The sequence below is a fragment of the Amblyraja radiata genome, chromosome 1, assembly GCF_010909765.2.
Source record: "Amblyraja radiata isolate CabotCenter1 chromosome 1, sAmbRad1.1.pri, whole genome shotgun sequence".
Lineage (NCBI taxonomy): Eukaryota > Metazoa > Chordata > Chondrichthyes > Rajiformes > Rajidae > Amblyraja > Amblyraja radiata.
This window is the reverse complement of record NC_045956.1, coordinates 91,756,870-91,775,271: the sequence shown is the minus strand read 5'-3', so window position 1 is coordinate 91,775,271 and position 18,402 is coordinate 91,756,870.

The following is an 18,402-nucleotide window of genomic DNA, read 5'->3' as shown; positions in this document are numbered from 1 at the left end:
CTGACCCATTGAGTTCCTTCAGCAGTTTGTTTTTTGCTCAAATAATCTTCTATCAAGCTTATTACACTCCCTTGTTAAAAACATGCTATGATATTTAGACCATTACATTTGTGGCAGGGCACATCAAAAAAGTCTTCATTCATGAAACAGGAGGAGGTGTTTAGTAGGAAGGAGAAGTGGAAAAATGTCTTTGCCAAAAAATTATTTCAGCAAAACAGGGTATCACTCCAGTGTAGTTCCCTCGAGCAGCTGAGCTGTCAGATGTTATGCTTTTGCATTGACAGGAATGCTATAAATTTAGACTTTGGGACATTGGCTTCAAAGTAGGAAATGAGTTGACAATACTTTTAGACCATATCTTACTAACGGACTGGTGTCGCTGAGGCAATCACTGGTTGAAATCCACCACCACCATTGAGAAAAATTGATTCGTGCATGGAGGGATGGACACTACATCCAAAACCTAATTAGTGTTTAAGTGGAAACATTAAGCCTCTGCCAGCACTTGAACAAAAGTTGATGAAATGTTGACTGCTTCTGTAGACATTTAATTTCTCAATGGGAGATATTTTAACAAGCGAATGAGCATGCTATCAAAGGAGACACAAAATCTGCTTAATATAAAAAAATAAATGTAACTGACATTTCCTTTGAAGACCTAACCAGATAGATCTCTAAATTCTGCATGTCACTTAAATAGGATTTCAAATCACTGCTATATTGAAAGGTCATAAAAGTTAATTTTCCTTTACAAATTCTACAACGACACTGGTGCTCGGGCTTTGAATGCAAATTGTGCCTGAAATTGTGCTAATTTTCAGGAATAACTCATCTTTCCCTCAGGTTTCTGGTTATTTGCATGTCAGTATAGATCAAATCTGCCATGCACTACCACCATTATCCCAGCAGTAATCACTCCAAATAGAGAAAGCACTCTCATTCATGGAGTTAGTGATACAAGCTTACCAATTATCTACGGTAAACTGCTGCTTACTCTAATTAAAGACAATTGTCTTCTGCTGTCCGTAAGACCAGAAGACATAGGAGTAGAATTAGGCCATTCATCCCATCAAGTCTACTCCACCATTCAATCATGGCTGGTCTATTTTGCCCCCTCAACCCCATTCTCCTGCCTTCTCCCTGTAACCTTGCACACCTGACTTTGTTTGGCTGCTGTCACTGGTGTATTGGTGACAGTCAACGGCAGCTGTGTGGCATGAGTGTGAGACTTGCATCATTTGTAAGTTTAGATTTGTTTAGTTTAGTTTAGAGATTCAGCACGGAAACAGGCTCTTTCATTCACCGAGTCTGTGCCGATCAATGATCCCCGTCCACTAGCCCTATCCGCAACACTAGGGACAATTTACTATTTTTTTAAACCAAAGCCAATTAACCTACAAACCTGCACATTTGTCTTTGGAGTCTGGGAGGAAACCGGAGCACCCGGGGAAAATCCACGCAGTCACGGAGACAACGTACAAACTCCATACAGAAAGCACCTGAAGTCAGGATCAAACCCAGGTCTCTGGCGCACTAAGGCTATAACTCTACCACTGCACCACCATGCTGCCCCCATAAATGTGTGTGTGAGAATGGTGGAGGCTCTAGAAATAGTGGACGCATTGGTGATCATTTTCCAATGTTCAATAGATTCAGGATCAGTTCTTGTGGATTGGAGGATAGCTAATGTTATCCCACTTTTCAAGAAAGGAGCGAGAGATAAAACGGGGAATTAGCCTGTCAGAACAGTTAGCCTGACTTCGGTGGTGGGAAAGATGCTGGAGTCAATTATTAAAGAGGTAATAATCGTGCAATTGGATAGCAGTAAAAGGATTAGTCCAAGTCAGCATGGATTTATGAAAGAAAAATCATGCTTGACTAATCTTCACGAATTGTTTAAGGATGTGACAAGTAAAATGGATGAAGGGGAGCCAGTGGATGTAGTGTATCTAGACTTTCAAAAAGCCTTTGATAATGTCCCGCATGGGAGACTGGTGACTAAAATTAGAGCACATGGTATTGGGGATAGGGTGTTGACGTGGATAGAAAATTAATTGGCAGACCGGAAGCGAAATTAGAATTGAACGGGTCCTTTCCAGTATGACAGGCAGTGGCGAGTGGAGTGCCGCAAGGCTCGGTGTTGGGGCCGCAACTGTTTACCATATATTTATTAATGATTTGGAAGAGGGAATTAGGAGCAACACTAGCAAGTTTGCAGATGACACAAAGCTGGGTGGCAGTGTGAACTGTGAAGAGGATGTTAGGAGGTTGCAGGGTGACCTGGACATGTTGAGTGAGTGGGCAGATGCATGGCAGATGCAGTATAATATATATATATGTGAGGTTATACGCTTTGGTGGCAAAAACAAGGGGGCAGATTATTATCTCAATGGGGTTAAGTTATGTAAGGGGGAGGTACAATGAGACCTGGATGTCCTTGTACACCGGTCACTGAAAGTTGACGTGCAGGTACAGCAGGCAGTGAAGAAAGCTAATGGAATGTTGGAATCATAACATGAGGATTTCAGTATAGGAGTAGAGAGGTTCTTCTGCAGTTGTATGGGGCTCTGGTGAGACCACATCTGGAGTATTGTGTACAGTTTTGGTCTCCCAATTTGAGGAAGGACATCCTTGTGATTGAGGCAGTGCAGCGTGGGTTCACGAGATTGATCCCTGGGTGGCGGGACTGTCATATGAGGAAAGATTGAAAAGACTAGGCTTGTATTCACTGGAGTTTAGAAGGATGAGGGTGATCTTATAGAAACATATAAAATTATAAAAGGACTGGACAAGCTAGATGCAGGAAAACATTTCCCAATATTGGGTGAGTCCAGAACCAGGGGCCACAGTCTTAGAATAAAGGGGAGGCCATTTCAGACTGTGGTTATCCACTAAACCAAAGTGGATAACCTCACATTAATCCACATTAAACTTCATCTGCCATGCATCAGCCCACTCCCCCAACCTGTCCAAGTCACCTTGCATTCTCATAGCATCCTCCTCACAGTTCACACTGCCACCCAGATTTGTGTCATCTGCAAATTTGCGAATGTTACTTTGAATCCCTTCATCCAAATCATTGATGTATATTGTAAATAGCTGCGGTCCCAGCACTGAGCCTTGTGGTACCCCACTAGTCACTGCCTGCCATTCTGAAAGGGACCCGTTAATCCCTACTCTTTGTTTCCTGTCTGCCAACCACTTCTCTATCCATGTCAGCACTCTACCCCCAATACCATGATTGGATTGGGTCCTAATTTTGCCCACTAATCTCCTATGTGGGACATAGATACATAGATACATAGAAAATAGGTGCAGGAGTAGGCCATTCGGCCCTTCGAGCCATTCAATATGATCATGGCTGATCATCCAACTCAGTATCCCGTACCTGCCTTCTCTCCATACCCCCTAATCCTTTTAGCCACAAGGGCCACATCTAACTCCCTCTTAAATATAGCCAATGAACTGGCCTCAACTACCCTCTGTGGCAGAGAGTTCCAGAGATTCACCACTCTCTGTGTGAAACCAAGAAAGATGGTGGATGTCGCATCATCATTGACTTAACTACACTGAATACTTTTGTTAGAAACATTTGTTCCTGCCAAACAATTAATTTCCAAAGGATACTTCATGGCATTCATCGTTTTAAAAGATGCATACTAATCAGTACCCATTCATAAGGATCATCGTAGATACCTAAAGTTTAACGGGATGGGGCAACTATGGCAGTATAAAGCGTTGCTAATGGGTTAACATCAGCCCCAAGACTGTTTACCAAGATATTAAAACCAGCCTTGGCAATACTAAGAAAACAAAAACATATTGTCATGGCATATCTTGATGATATTTTGATTGTGGGGAAAACCCTGGAATTAGCTAAATCAGCGGTATTACCTACCAAACATCTGTTTGAAACACTGGGGTTTGTCATACATCCAGATAAATCTAAGTTGACACCATCCACAACAATGGACTATCTGGGATTCACAATTAACTCTATCCACATGTCTGTAACATTGCCAAAAGACAAAGCAGCAGAATTGGTGAAAGCCTGCAACAAATTGATTATTACTAATCAACCATCTATTCGACAGGTGGCAAAAGTGATTGGGAAATTAGTAGCAGCATTTCCAGCTACTCAACTTGGACCTTTGCATTACCAAAACTTACAAAGGGCAAAGATGCAAGCGCTAAAACAACATGCAGATCATTTGATCGACCAATGCAATTACCAGCAAAAGCAATTTCAGAATTACAATGGTGGAAAGAAAACATTTGGCATAGTTCCAGCCCTATCGTTATCAGAAACCCAGCATTCACATTACAAACGGATGCCAGTGCTCAGGGCTGGGGAGCAACTAACATTATATCTAGTACTGGTGGCAGATGGAACATACAAGAATCATCACTACTACAGACACTGGGTATAAATTATTTAGAAATGTTGGGTGCGTTTTATGGGCTAAAAGCTTACTGTTCAGCTATGCACCATTTGCATGTCCGCCTACAAATTGACAACACCACAGTGTTGGCTTATATTAACCATATGGGTGGAATAAAATCGATATCGTGTGACGATCTGGTCAACACAATCTGGCAATGGTGTGTCGACAGACATATTTGGCTATCAGCAACTTACCTACCAGGTAAGCTGAATACATTGGCAGACACCAAGTCACGAAAATTTAATGACAACACCGAATGGTTGTTGAACCATAAAGTGTTTGCTGATATTACAAAGCGGTATGGTACACCTGATATCGATCTCTTTGCATCCAGACTGAATCACCAGTTGCCAACATATGTCACTTGGGAACCAGACCCTGAGGCAGCAGCGATGGACGCTTTTTCGCTGAATTGGGGAAAATTGTTTTTCTATGCCTTTCCCCCCTTCTGCCTCATCAGTCGGGTCCTACGCAAAATACAAATGGACTCAGCTTCAGGTATTTTGGTAGTACCGATCGGCCTACACAGCCATGGTTCCCTGTGGTCCTCGACATGGTCTCTGAACCACTCATGACCATTTCCAAAAGACCAGATCGATTGGTCCATCCTGTTACGGGTGAAAGTCATCCATGCCATGACAGGATAAATCTGTTGGCTTGCAGAATTTGAAACGGCCTCTGTTGGATCTGGGATTATCGGACAGGACCATGAACATGATCACGGCGGCCTACCGAGAATCGACTAAGAAGCAGTACCTCTCCAGCATTCGGAAGTGGGAAGTGTACTGCTCGAGGACTGGGGTAGCATACAGATCAGCTACAATTACTAACGTCCTGGAGTTCCTATCCAGCCTTCACTTCGATGAAGGACTGAGTTACAGCACAATTAACAGTGCTAGGAGTGCTCTGTCAGCGTATTTATGGCAGGCACCAGGACAGCAGTCCATAGGATCTCACCCTCTGGTTGCCAAACTAATGAGGGGTATCTATAACATCAATCCCCCCAGACCAAGGTACACCCAGATCTGGGACGTCAGTGTCGTCCTGACATTACTAAGGGGTTGGTCACCAGCCAAGTCCCTGTCCCTGGAACAACTCACATTAAAAACCGTCATGCTGATGGCCTTGGTCTCAGCTCAAAGGGTCCAATCCCTATACAAATTAAGACTGGACAATATGGTAACATCAACTGACAAGATAACATTCAGAATCTTGGAGCTGGTCAAACAGAGTAGACCGGGAACTTCGGGACTGACTTTGGAATTCCGGGCATACCCACCTGACCCCCGTTTGTGTGCCATGTCACATCTACTGCTTTATCTTAGGACAACGAAAGCCTTAAGAGGAAGCGAAATGGCATTATGGGTTAGCTTCAAACAGCCTCATGGTCGGGTGTCAGTACAGACCATCTCAAGATGGCTCAGTCAGGTTCTGGGGGCTGCTGGGTTGGATACTGACATTTTTAAATATCACTCCACCAGGGCAGCAGCAACATCGGCGGCCAGAAATATGGAGGTACCAATGGACCATATTCTGGCAACAGCAGGATGGTCTATGGAAATGACTTTCCAAATATTTTATAATAAGCCGATTGCCAAACCTGCAATGTTTGCAGAAAGAATTTTAAGTTCTGCAAATATATAATTTAGCCCGAGGGAGCATTGTTTTCTTTGTTTAAAAAATAAAAATCGTTATTGTTTTTAAAAAATTGATTCATGTTTAATTACGATAACATACTTTCTCCCTTGGATGACTTCGGCAGTGAGTGAAGCATGGATTGTTCCACGGCTTGAAATCACAGATCTTTAAAATCTTCACGTAGTCACTCGCGTGACTCCGAAGAAAAATAGTAAGATTAAACGAGAACTTACCAGTTTGAAGTTTGATCTTTATTTTATGAGGAGTTACGATGAGGGATTATGTGTCCTCCGCTCCCACCCTCTATTATAAAGGTCAACTGGTATCCTAGTTCTTCTTATCTTACTATGTTTATTTCAATTACTATTACTGTGATTCCACACCACTGCTTTGAAGAATGTAGCGCATGCGTGCTGGCGGGGTCTTCACGTAATCCCTCATCGTAACTCCTCATAAAATAAAGATCAAACTTCAAACTGATAAATTCTCATTTAATCTTACTATTATTGAGCACTTGACCAGATATAACAGACTAAATTACATGAGTTTGCACCTCGTTCTCATTTACTGTTGCCCTTGCCTGGCAAAATGCATGGTTTTGATCTTTTATCCTGCTCACAGATAGTATTGTTGCCAATGTATAATGTAGGTTTTGGTAAAGAAAAAGACACATAGTGCTGGAGTAATTCAGTGAGTCAGGCAGCTTCTCTGGAGGACATGGATAGGCGATGTTTCTCTCATGACCCTTCTTCAGTGCCGATTCAAAACTTCGCCTATCCATGTCTATTCCACTGAATTATTCGAGTACTTCACATCTTTTTAGGTAAACCATCATCTCCAGTTCCTTGTGTCAAGAATTAACTTAGGGTAGAGACAAAATAGAGGTGTAATTCAGTGGATCTGGCAGCATCGATCAATGCTGCCTGACCCACTGAGTTACTCCAGTATTCTGTGTCTATCTCCAGCATAAAATGGCACCTGCAGTTCCTTCCTACACAGTAACCCAGGGTAGTTGGACTGAGCCCTGAGGAACAAACATCAAGAATGATGCCCTCTGATAATCATGATTGTTTTCCAATAGTTCAGTTTAGTTTAGTTTAGAGATACAGTGTGGAAACAGGCTCTTCTGCTCACGGTGTCCATGCCGGCCAGCAATCCTCACACACTAACACCATCCTATACACACTCGGGACAATTTACAATGTTACCAAGGCAATTAACCTACAAACCTGTATGGATTTGGAGTGTTGGAGGAAACCGGAGAACTCGGAGAAATCCCACGCAGCTCATAGGGAGAACGTACAAACTCCGTATAGAGAGCACCCATAGTCAGGATCAAACCCGGGTCTCTGGCGCTGTAAAGCAGCAACTCTACCGCTGTCCCAGCTTTCCCCCGGTTAATTGGCCTCTGCAAATTGCCCCTTGTGTATGGGGAGTGGAAGCGAAAGTGGGATAACAGGACTATGTGAACAGGTGATCGATGGTCGATGTGGTCTCGGTGGGCCAAAGTGTCTGTTTCCATGCTGTATATTTCAATTCAAATCAATGGTGGTATTGGGCATGAGAATAAAGCAATGGGTTGCCGGCAGCAATCCATGCAAACAACATTTTCATTCCCTGGTCAAGATGGAACCCTGGTCTCTGGCGCTGTAAGGCAGCAACTCTACCGCTGCACAGCTTGCCACCCACAAATGACACATTTTTCTATGGCATTGAAGGATTTGTCCCTTGAACTGCATGATTCACTTTTGCTGGAACATTTCAGTGCTGTTAATTTTGTACCTTGAAAGTGAAGGGCGGTTACTCTCCATTTTTCCTCAGAATATCCAGCTACTATAGACATGCCTGGATCAAGGGCTCTGACTAGGTGGTTTGAGCAGAACTCAATCTGAGTGTCAGTAATCATGTAATTGGTGAGTAAAGGCAGCTTGACAGAATTAGTAATAACTTCTTCCATCACGTTTCTAATGGATAGTGAATGCTGCCTTGTATGGCAGAATGAGCAATTAAGATTTCTATTCAACAGACCAATCTGCAGTGACAATGAGAGGCTACAATTTTTCCTTCAATTCACCGTGTTTCAAGAGCCATGAATATCAGTCATTGCACCAAGATAACTTAAACCATCCCTACACATTCCACTGTGTAGGATCACCGAATCTATCATTCTAACAATGCACTAGAGTTCATTCTGAAATAATTTGTACTGACACATTTGCTTTTTTTCACAGAAAGAAATATCTCCAATATTTGATGGATAGAGAAAAGCACACAGCTGGTTCATTGAAAATCACAGCTCTGGAATAGAAAATAGGTGCAGGAGTAGGCCATTTGGCCCTTCGAGCCACACCGACTTTTAATATGATCGTGGCTGATCATCCAAAATCAGTACCCCGTTCTGGTTTTTTCCCCATATCCATTGATTACCTGAGCCCTAAGAGCTAAATATTACTCTCTCTTGAAATGCAGTAGCAGATCCCCAATAATTTGTTTGTCTTCTCGCCAGTATATCTCACATTTTCTACTGGAATGGGACTACTCCGCAGGATGATTGGAAACTTGCTTGAACAATATCACCTCTTTTCCACCATCACTATTGAACGTTATTGGACTTTCCCTTGCACTAAATGTTGTACCCTTTATTTTGTATCTGGACACTGTGGACCCCTTGATTGTAATCATGCATCGGCTTTTCTTTGACTGGATAGCACACAAACAAACGCTGTTCATTGTACCTCGGTGCATATGACATAAATAAACTAAATTACAAAGCTCACCACAACCTCAGTCATTGGCCTGCAGTGTGCAGACAATGCTTACATATGTTGTGTTGAATTCCAAGTCATTAGTGACTAATTCACAGATGTACATGTATTGTATGGGGAGAAGGCAGGAGAATGGGATTGAGAGAGAAAAATAGATCAGCCATGATTGAATGACAGAGAAGACTTGATGGGCCAAATGGCCTAATTTTACTCTGACAACCTATGAACTATGAACTATGAATTTGTGAACTAAAGGTTCATGCGAAGACTTGGAAAAACAATAATCACTTCTGAAATCCCACTTCAGTTATGCCCCTGTCCCACTTAGGAAACCTCTGGAGACTTTGCGCCCCACTCAAGGTTTTCGTGCGGTTCCCGGAGGTTTTTGTCAGTCTCCCTACCTGCTTCTACTACCTGCAACCTCCGGCAACCTCCGGCAACCACCTGCAACCTCAGGGAACCGCACGGAAACCTTGGGTGGGGCGCAAAATCCAGAGATTTCCGTTCCGGTTTCCTAAGTGGGACAGGGGCATTATACTCCAGCACTTTGTGTCTTTTTATTCACCACACTCCGTTAGTTCTGACGTGCTGGATTTCTGAAGCGGTCACTCGGCTCTGTTACGGCAAGCAATTAACAGGTGAACAGACGAAACACTTCAAGGACATTCTCAAGGCCCTTATTGAGAACATGTAACATCATCACCTACTCGCGGGAATCTCTAATTAATAGCTGGTCAAAGTGGAGAAAGAACACCCAAAATGGTAGCAAGGACCTTTGAGTCCCTTCTTCAGGAGCATGTGGATGTCCGATGAAAATGGCAGAAGGAACATACCAATTGTTAAACCACACACTTCAGCTAACACCTCTTTCCTCGCCCATGGAGAAGGCTGTGGGAGCGAGATATCCTTAATCACAAGGGTCCAGCAAAGAAGAAGGTGGCATCAATAAATAAGAACAATGCTGGCTCATTAAAGATCATTGCAATAGTGTGCAGTCCTGGTGCACAGCTTCTTTAAGAGTCTTCTCCGACAGTGTAAGAGGTTACAGAGTCTAATTATCATACATGGTGACTTGCAAGATACCAAGGTGGTATATATTATATTACTTGTTAGGATTTGTGTTGAATTAGCATAACACAGGGTGTGGGATGACACTGGTCCAGTAGGTACACATCCACTACATAATAGGCATTGAAAGGACTTCAGAAATGAGAAGCAGTTATCTCAGCAGCTTGCCAGGTTAATACTTACATTGATACAATGTAGAAAAACTTGAGAGGACATTAAATATGTATATAGTATTGCAGCATGTACTGCAGATTAGTTTTTTTAATTCATTTTGGGACCTGACAAAGCCAAGTTTATTAGGTTTCTTTAATTATCCTTGAGAAGGTGGTGGTGAACTGCTTTCTTAAATTTCTGCAATCTTTCTGCTGAAGGTAGATCAGGCACTGGTGAGTTCACCTTTAGAATACAAGCAGTTTTATCACAAGCCCGATATCTAGCTCTGGAGAGGGACCAGAGGAGGTTTATGGGGATGATTCCAGGGATGATAGGCTTAAAGCATAAGGAGCGTTTGAAGGCTCTGGGCCTGCACGAGCTAGAGTTTAGAAGGATGGGTGGGGATGAATGGGCATCTAATTGAAAACTCCGGATAACGAAAGGCCTAGATGGAGAGGACATGGAAAGTATGTTTCATGGAGTGGAAGAGTCCAGAACCAGAGGCCACTATCTCAGAATAAAAATAACATACCTTTAGAAAGGTTATGAGGAGGTTCTTTAGCCAGAAGATGGTGAATCTGTGGAGTTCATTGCCAAAAACGTTTGTGGAGGCCAAGACATTGGGTATTTTTAAGATGGAGATCAGGGTTGACAAAGTCGGGCATCAAAGGTTATGGGGAGAAGGCAGGAGAATAGGGTTGAGAAGGAAGAACAGATCAGTCATGATTGAATGGCAGAGTAGACTTAACGGACTGAAAGGCCTAATTTAGTACCTATGTCTTAAGGTCTTATGGTACCCCTAAAATGCTTTTGGGTAGGAACGTCCAAAATTTAGACCTAGTGGCAATGAAGGGACAGAGATATATTTCCAGATCAGGATGATTCGTGACTGAGAGGGAACCAGTCGGTGGCAATTCTTCCATCCATTGGAGGCTCTTGGCCTCTTGGTAATAAATGCCATAGGTTAGGAGGTGCTGTGAGAGTAGTGTGGGTGAGTGACTTCACACCATACAGGTACTGTGAACCAAGGGGAGAGGGATGGAATGATTAGGTTGATGGACCAGGGCCCAGACGCATGAAGTGTATCATCACACATTTTTATTGTTGACATCTCCCATGTTTTATACTGCACACTTCACTGGCAGACACTTGTAGTTAGTAAAATAAGCCCAACTACGATCTGTTAACTGTGAGTCACTGCTAGTGGAACACCACTGATGGTGGGAGGGAGGCAGGGAAGGAATTGCCAACATTTTGGGTCAAGAACCGACAACAGTAAACTGTAGGCCAGTAACTATGATTACTAATCATAATAACCAGTAATGCCTGTTAGGCCACAATGAGATCTCGCATTTAATTTTGGACAGTTTATTTTGGAAAGGGCATTAATGTCTGAAGAAATAAGCAGAAGAGATTTACTGGATTTTTTTAAGGAAGATGTAATAAGGTTGGACTGGAAAAGCCAGAGTTATTTTCCATCAGAATAAAGAAGGTAACAAAATTAATGGATTGCATGGTAACATTTCCATGACACATAGAAACATAGAAACATAGAAAATAGGAGCAGGAGTAGGCCATTCGGCCCTTCGAGCCTGCACCGCCATTCAATATGATCATGGCTGATCATCCAACTCAGTATCCTGTACCTGCCTTCTCTCCATACCCCCTGATCCCTTTAGCCACAAGGGCCACATCTAACTCCCTCTTAAATATAGCCAATGAACTGGCCTCAACTACCTTCTGTGGCAGAGAGTTCCAGAGATTTACCACTCTCTGTGTGAAAAATGTTTTTCTCATCTCGGTCCTAAATGATTTCCCCTTTATCCTGAAACTGTGACCCCTTGTCCTGGACTTCCGCAACATCGGGAACAATCTTCCTGTCCAACAATCTAGCCCGTCCAACCCCTTAAGAATTGTGTAAGTTTCTATAAGATCCCCCCTTAATCTTCTAAATTCTAGTGTACAAGCCGAGTCTATCCAGTCTTTCAACTGAGTACTTATTAATAATCTGTACTGAAAAGAAATCCTTTACCTCTGACAATTTATCTCTGGGTCATTGGAAAATGAGGGAATCCAGAGCTGGTGTTATCTCAGTTTAATTTATCGGCTTTGTTTCGTCTTCTTACAAGCATAATCCTGACAAGAAAAACAAGACCTTCCCCTTTAAGGTGCCACACATCTTTAAAGCCTGCAACAGTACCAGTAAACAGGCAAGCTTCCAATTGGACAAATCATTCCTGCAAGCAGTCACCAGTATTATTTAATTCAATCTGACCCTTGAAATTCTGTCAGGATCAACAAACTACACTCAGGCATGTGCTAATTATACACCAGCCAAATTTCATTGCTTGGAGGGCTGACAGAAAATTTATGCTGATTGGACTGACTTTGAATATGAAGATTTTCACATTTACAATTTAAATGGCATTATCAATTTTAATTATGCATGCAATTTGCTTTCAAAAGCACCCTTGGTCAATGTAAGTATCAGATCATTGAGAGTCAGTCTTAGGAAGAATATTTGCATGAGTTTGATTCAGTGAGGACTACCTGCCACAAACTCTGATTGAGAAAATTAATTAGTTTAAAATTATTTTGTTGTGAAAAGCCATCGTGGTATCTCAACCCAGTTTTAGCATATTAATAACTCCACACAGCTTGAACCAGTGTAATCATTATTTTATATTTAAGCTAGGAAGTTTTTTTCTGAATTGCCGGCAAGCAAATATATTTTACATGTAGAAAGTTTTGTTGTGTTTTTCCTTATTTCTGTTTATTATTTGTTCTGAACATGAAGGTCATGTTGCAGTTGTACAAAACATTTGTGAGGCATTTAGAGTATTGTGTCCAGTTCTGTGCACCATGTTATAGGACAAATGGTCAAGCTGGAAAGGTTACAGAGAAGATTTACAAGGATGTTGCCTGGGCTAGAGGGTCTGAGCTATAGGGAGAGATTGAGTAGGCTGGGATTCTATTTCTTGGAGTGCAGGAGGATGAGGGGCGATCTTACTGAGGTGTATAAAATTATGAGAGGAATAGATCGGGTAGATGCACAATCTCTTGCCCAGAGTAGATGAATCAAGGACCAGAGGACATAGGCTTAAGGTGAAGAGGAAACGATTTAAACAAATCTGAGGTGGGTGTATGGAACAAGCTAACTGAGGAGGTAGTTGAGGCAGGTACTCTCCCAACATTAAAGAAATAGTTAGGCAAGTACATGGATAGGACAGGTTTGGAGGGAAACGGACCAAGCGCAGGCAGGTGGGACTAGTGTACCTGGGACATGTGTAGATGGGGCATGTTGGCCGGTGGGGGCAAGTTGGGCCGAAGGGCCTGTTTTCACACTGTATCATTCTATGACTCCATGACTCTATGAAAAGGGGCCGATGATTTATTCTTGTAAAAATTCTTGGAGGTCATATGAAATTGGCTTACTGGATTTTACTGAATATCAATATATTTAATTGCAATAACCTATTGGGACCTAAACCCTTTATTGTGTACTATCATTTAATCTCTCACATAAAAACCATGTAAAGGGCAAATAAAAAAATAAGTTGTCATAATTGTGTTGACTAAAGATACAAGACTGAAATGATTTTAAGTTTAATTTTCAAATCTATTTCCTCATATTTTCTAAAATTATATTTATATTGAAGCAATTCTGAGGGACTCATATAATTAAAACTATATTTATCATAGCTTTCAAATGTTTCTATGCCTCCTTCCATCCTTATCATCTGTAACCATACATGTGGAGAAGATTAGTAAATGTATTATTTTGTGTGGTTACATATAGCTCAGTTGTATTGACTGAAATAAATGAATCAAATCGTTTCCAGTCAATTGCACAGCACTGTCAAGTGTTGTGAGAAACAAAGACTTAACAATTTGCATCTGATATTATTTCATCTTTGTGGAAAGAATATTAGCAATGAACATTCTCCTCAAATTGCAAAGGGATGTTATTAATACATTGTACTTTAGTTAATAAGGAGTAGCGTGGGCACATTTTAAAAGATAATCCACTTGGCTCACGTGCAGGAGAAACCTCGTCTGATATACTCTGGTGAGTACTTAAAGTAACTTATAAAAGTACATCTTCACAGCTATCATTGGCATGTCTGATGGAATTAAAATAAAACCATTGGGTTGTGCAGCATTGACTGAGAGCACTGAAGGTAATGGGATGAGACAAATTCTTAGGTATTGAAGTGAGATCTGTGCTCCAGAGGTGGCTGCACCTATTGCCATGCAGTTCCTGGAACATTGGGATCAACATGGAAAATTGGCCAAGTGAGCCTTATTAGCCTTGTTAACAAAGAGCAGGCCAATGACTGCCCAGTCTACTTCAATCATGACAAACATCATCTGTATCACTGACAGTGCTAGCAAGTAGCACTGACTCACCCAGATATCAAAGAGCTGAGTTCCAGAAGAGAGGTGAGAGAATACATCCTCTATATCAAGCCAGCATTTGACTGAAAGTGGCATCAAGGTCTGTTGGTGACACTAAAGTCAAAGGTCTGAGTGTAAAACCAAAATCTGAGGAAGGGTCGACCCAAAACGTCACCTATTCATTTTCTCCAGAGATGCTGTCTGACCCTCCAAGTTACTACAGCATTTTGTGTCTACCTAAAGTCAATGGCCTTCAGTGGGAGGGGTTATAATTGACACAAAGGGCGATGTTGTGGTTGTGGAAGTTAATAATTCCAATCACAAGAACTTCACTGTAAAAGTTCATCATGGTAGTGTTCTAACCTTAGCAATCTTCAGCTGCTTCTAACAATGTGCTCTCTTCCAACAGAAGTAGGGAGGTTTGCTGATGATTGCATACTGGTCAATTCTATCTGAAACTCCTCTACAAATGAACCACTTGTCTTTGTTTTTCTAAGATGTAAGCCAAGTGAGTGATAAAATTCTCTACACTAGCCTGGATCACTGCACTCCAATAACTATCAAGGAACTACCCACCTTGCATTCAAGCCAAAGCAAAGCCAAACTACTTATTCCATCCACAGTGATGTGGTCGGTATCATTCGCAAAATGGCTATTCTGGCAGGACCATGATATTTACCACCAAGTCAAACCAGGGCAACAGGTTCATGAGAACAACGCCACCTACAGACTCCGCTTCAAACCGCGTGATATTCTTATTTGGAAATGTGCGTCTAGACCTTCATCATTGCTGTATCCAATTTCTGGAACTCCTTCCCCAATAGCTATGTGGGAGTACATTCACCAGAAGAACTGCTGCAGTTCAAGAAGGCAGCTCACCTCCTTCTTTGGGGCAAATGCGGATGGGCAATGAATGTCAAATTTGCCAGCGAAACCAAGACTCTGTGAAAAATGACTAAAAATAATGTCTCTGGATAGAAAAACACAGTTAATGTTTCGTCATGATCTTTCATTAAACTTTTATCTGATTAATTCATACTTAACAGATGCATGCCCACCAAACTGCTAAGATAAAAGAGATAGTGTAAGAAATGTCCATGAGGTTGGATCATAATTTGATATACACTTGGCAAGATTTACAAACAAGGCAGATTGTGCTTCCCTTCCAGTTTTGAACTCACCATTAGAATTTTATTGTTTACACCGCAGAATGTTTGCAAAATGTCCAGGCTTTATATATTAACATTCCTAATCTTGATTACATTAAATCTCTATTACTGCAGTAAAGCAAACTACAGATGGATATGAAACCTTCTCATTCCTTTCACCTTTGACAGCTTCAACAAATAGACTTCCTGCACTCCACAGCCTTCAATTACTTTGCTGGTATTTTCTTCCACGCTTTCTTTGAAGAATTCAATGAATAAGTGAAATGATTCCCAAGCTATTTAATAATTAGGCACCTGTGTAAATATTCTTCCCTGGCCATAGTCATCCATATACTATATACCAGCTGATAAAGTAATAATTTCCAGAATTCATGCAAAGTGGGGAAAGCATCCATCAGCCAAAGGACATGTGTAATCTGCGGAATATTACCCACAAGTGCTGATCTCACGCATCAGGTTAGTTTGGAGAAGGTTTCAAACGTTCCTGCTTCTTGATTCAGACTCAGGTGTGTTACCACTGAGCCAAGGATTACTGCTAACTTTATTTCTACTGTTCTGAACAAATATCAAAAAATGGGATGTTTTGTACAAATAATGAGGATGTTGCCTGGACTAGAGGGTGTGCGCTATAGGGAGAGGTTGAGTAGGCTGGGTCTCTATTCCATGGAGTGCAGGAGGATGAGGGGAAAATCTTATAGAGGTGTACAAAATCATGAGAGGCATAGACAATAGACAATAGGTGCAGGAGTAGGCCATTTGGCCCTTCGAGCCAGCACCGCCATTCAATGTAATAATGGCTGATCATCCCAAATCAGTACCCCGTTCCTGCCTTCTCCCCATATCCCCTGACTCCGCTATTTTTAAGAGCCCTATCTAGCTCTCTCTTGAAAGCATCCAGACAACCTGCCTCCACCGCCCTCTGAGGCAGAGAATTCCACAGACTCACCACTCTCTGTGAGAAAAAGTGTTTCCTCGTCTGCGTTTTAAATGGCTTACTCCTTATTCTTAAACTGTGGCCCCTGGTTCTGGACTCCCCCAACATCGGGAACATGTTTCCTGCCTCTAGTGTGTCCAAGCCCTTAACAATCTTATATGTTTCAAGGAGATATCCTCTCATCCTTCCAAACTCCAGAGTGTACAAGCCCAGCTGCTCCATTCTCTCAGCATATGACAGTCCCGCCATCCCGGGAATTAACCTTGTAAACCTACGCTGCACTCCCTCAATAGCAAGAATGTCCTTCCTCAAATTTAGAGACCAAAACTGCATACAATACTCTACGTGTGGTCTCACTAGGGCCCTGTACAACTGCAGAAGGACCTCTTTGCTCCGATACTCAACTCCTCTTGTTATGAAGGCCAACATGCCATTTGCTTTCTTCACTGCCTGCTGTACCTGCATGCTTACTTTCAGTGACATGAACAAGGACCCCCAGATCCTGTTGTACTTCCCCTTTTCCCAAGTTGACACAATTTAGATAATAATCTGCCTTCCTGTTTTTGCCATCAAAGTGGATAACCTCACATTTATCCACATTAAACTGCATCTGCCATGCATCTGCCCACTCACCCAACCTGTCCAAGTCACGGTGCATCCTCATAGCATCCTCCTCACAGTTCATACTACCACCCAGCTTTGTGTCATCTGCAAATTTGCTAATGTTATTTTAATCCCTTCATCCAAATCATTAATATATATAGTAAATAACTGCGGTCCCAGCACCGAGCCTTGCGGTACCTCACTAGTCACTGCCTCCCATTCTGAAAGGGACCCGTTAATTCCTACCCTTAGTTTCCTGTCTGTCAAACAATTTTCTATCAAGGTCGGCACCCTACCCCCAATACCATGTGCTCTAATTTTGGGAACTTATCAAATGCTTTCTGAAAGTCCAGGTAAACTACATCCACTGGCTCTCCCTTGTCCATTATACTCGTTACATCCTCAAAAAATTCCAGATTAGTCAAGCATGATTTCCCCTTCGTAAATCCATGCTGACTCAGACCGATCCTGCTACTGCTATCCAAATGTGCCAGTATTTCATCTTTTATTATTGAATCCAGCATCTTCCCCACCACCGATGTCAGGCTAACTGGTCTATAATTCCCTGTTTTTTCTCTGCCGCCCATCTTAAAGAGTGGGACAATATTACCTACCCTCTAATCCACAGGAACTGATCCTGAATCTATAGAACATTGGAAAATGATCACCAATGCATCCGTGATTTCTAGGGCCACTTCCTTAAGTACCCTGGGATGCAGACCATAATTTTAAAATTAGGTACACATCTTCTTATTAGGTACACATCTTGATAGTATAACTATCAATGTTACTCACCCATTTACCACGTGTAGATACTTTGGTTATAATCTTCCATTTGGAATAATTGCCATAAATTGTAATTTACTGACTGAATTAAATTAGATCCCTGCCCTGTAGCAAGTCATTCATTAACAGTCGGCCTTGAATAAAATGTGCTATGTTTTTCTTTTGCTGTAGTGTTAACGGTTAATTACAATTCACCCAGGTTATGTATAAAACTATTCCAAAAAAAATCCTTAACACAGAATATTTGTACCCTAAAGGGCTGTCCCAGTGCGGCGACCTAATTGGCGAGTTTAGAAGAGTTTGTCCTCGACTCATACTCACTGCATGGTCGACATGAGGTCCTAGGAGGTCTTTGTAACGCTCCTTCATGCTTGAGAGTAGTCCCCGCGTACTCGAGGCCTCAGCTAGGTCATGGCGTATTTTTCAACATGTTGAAAAATGCC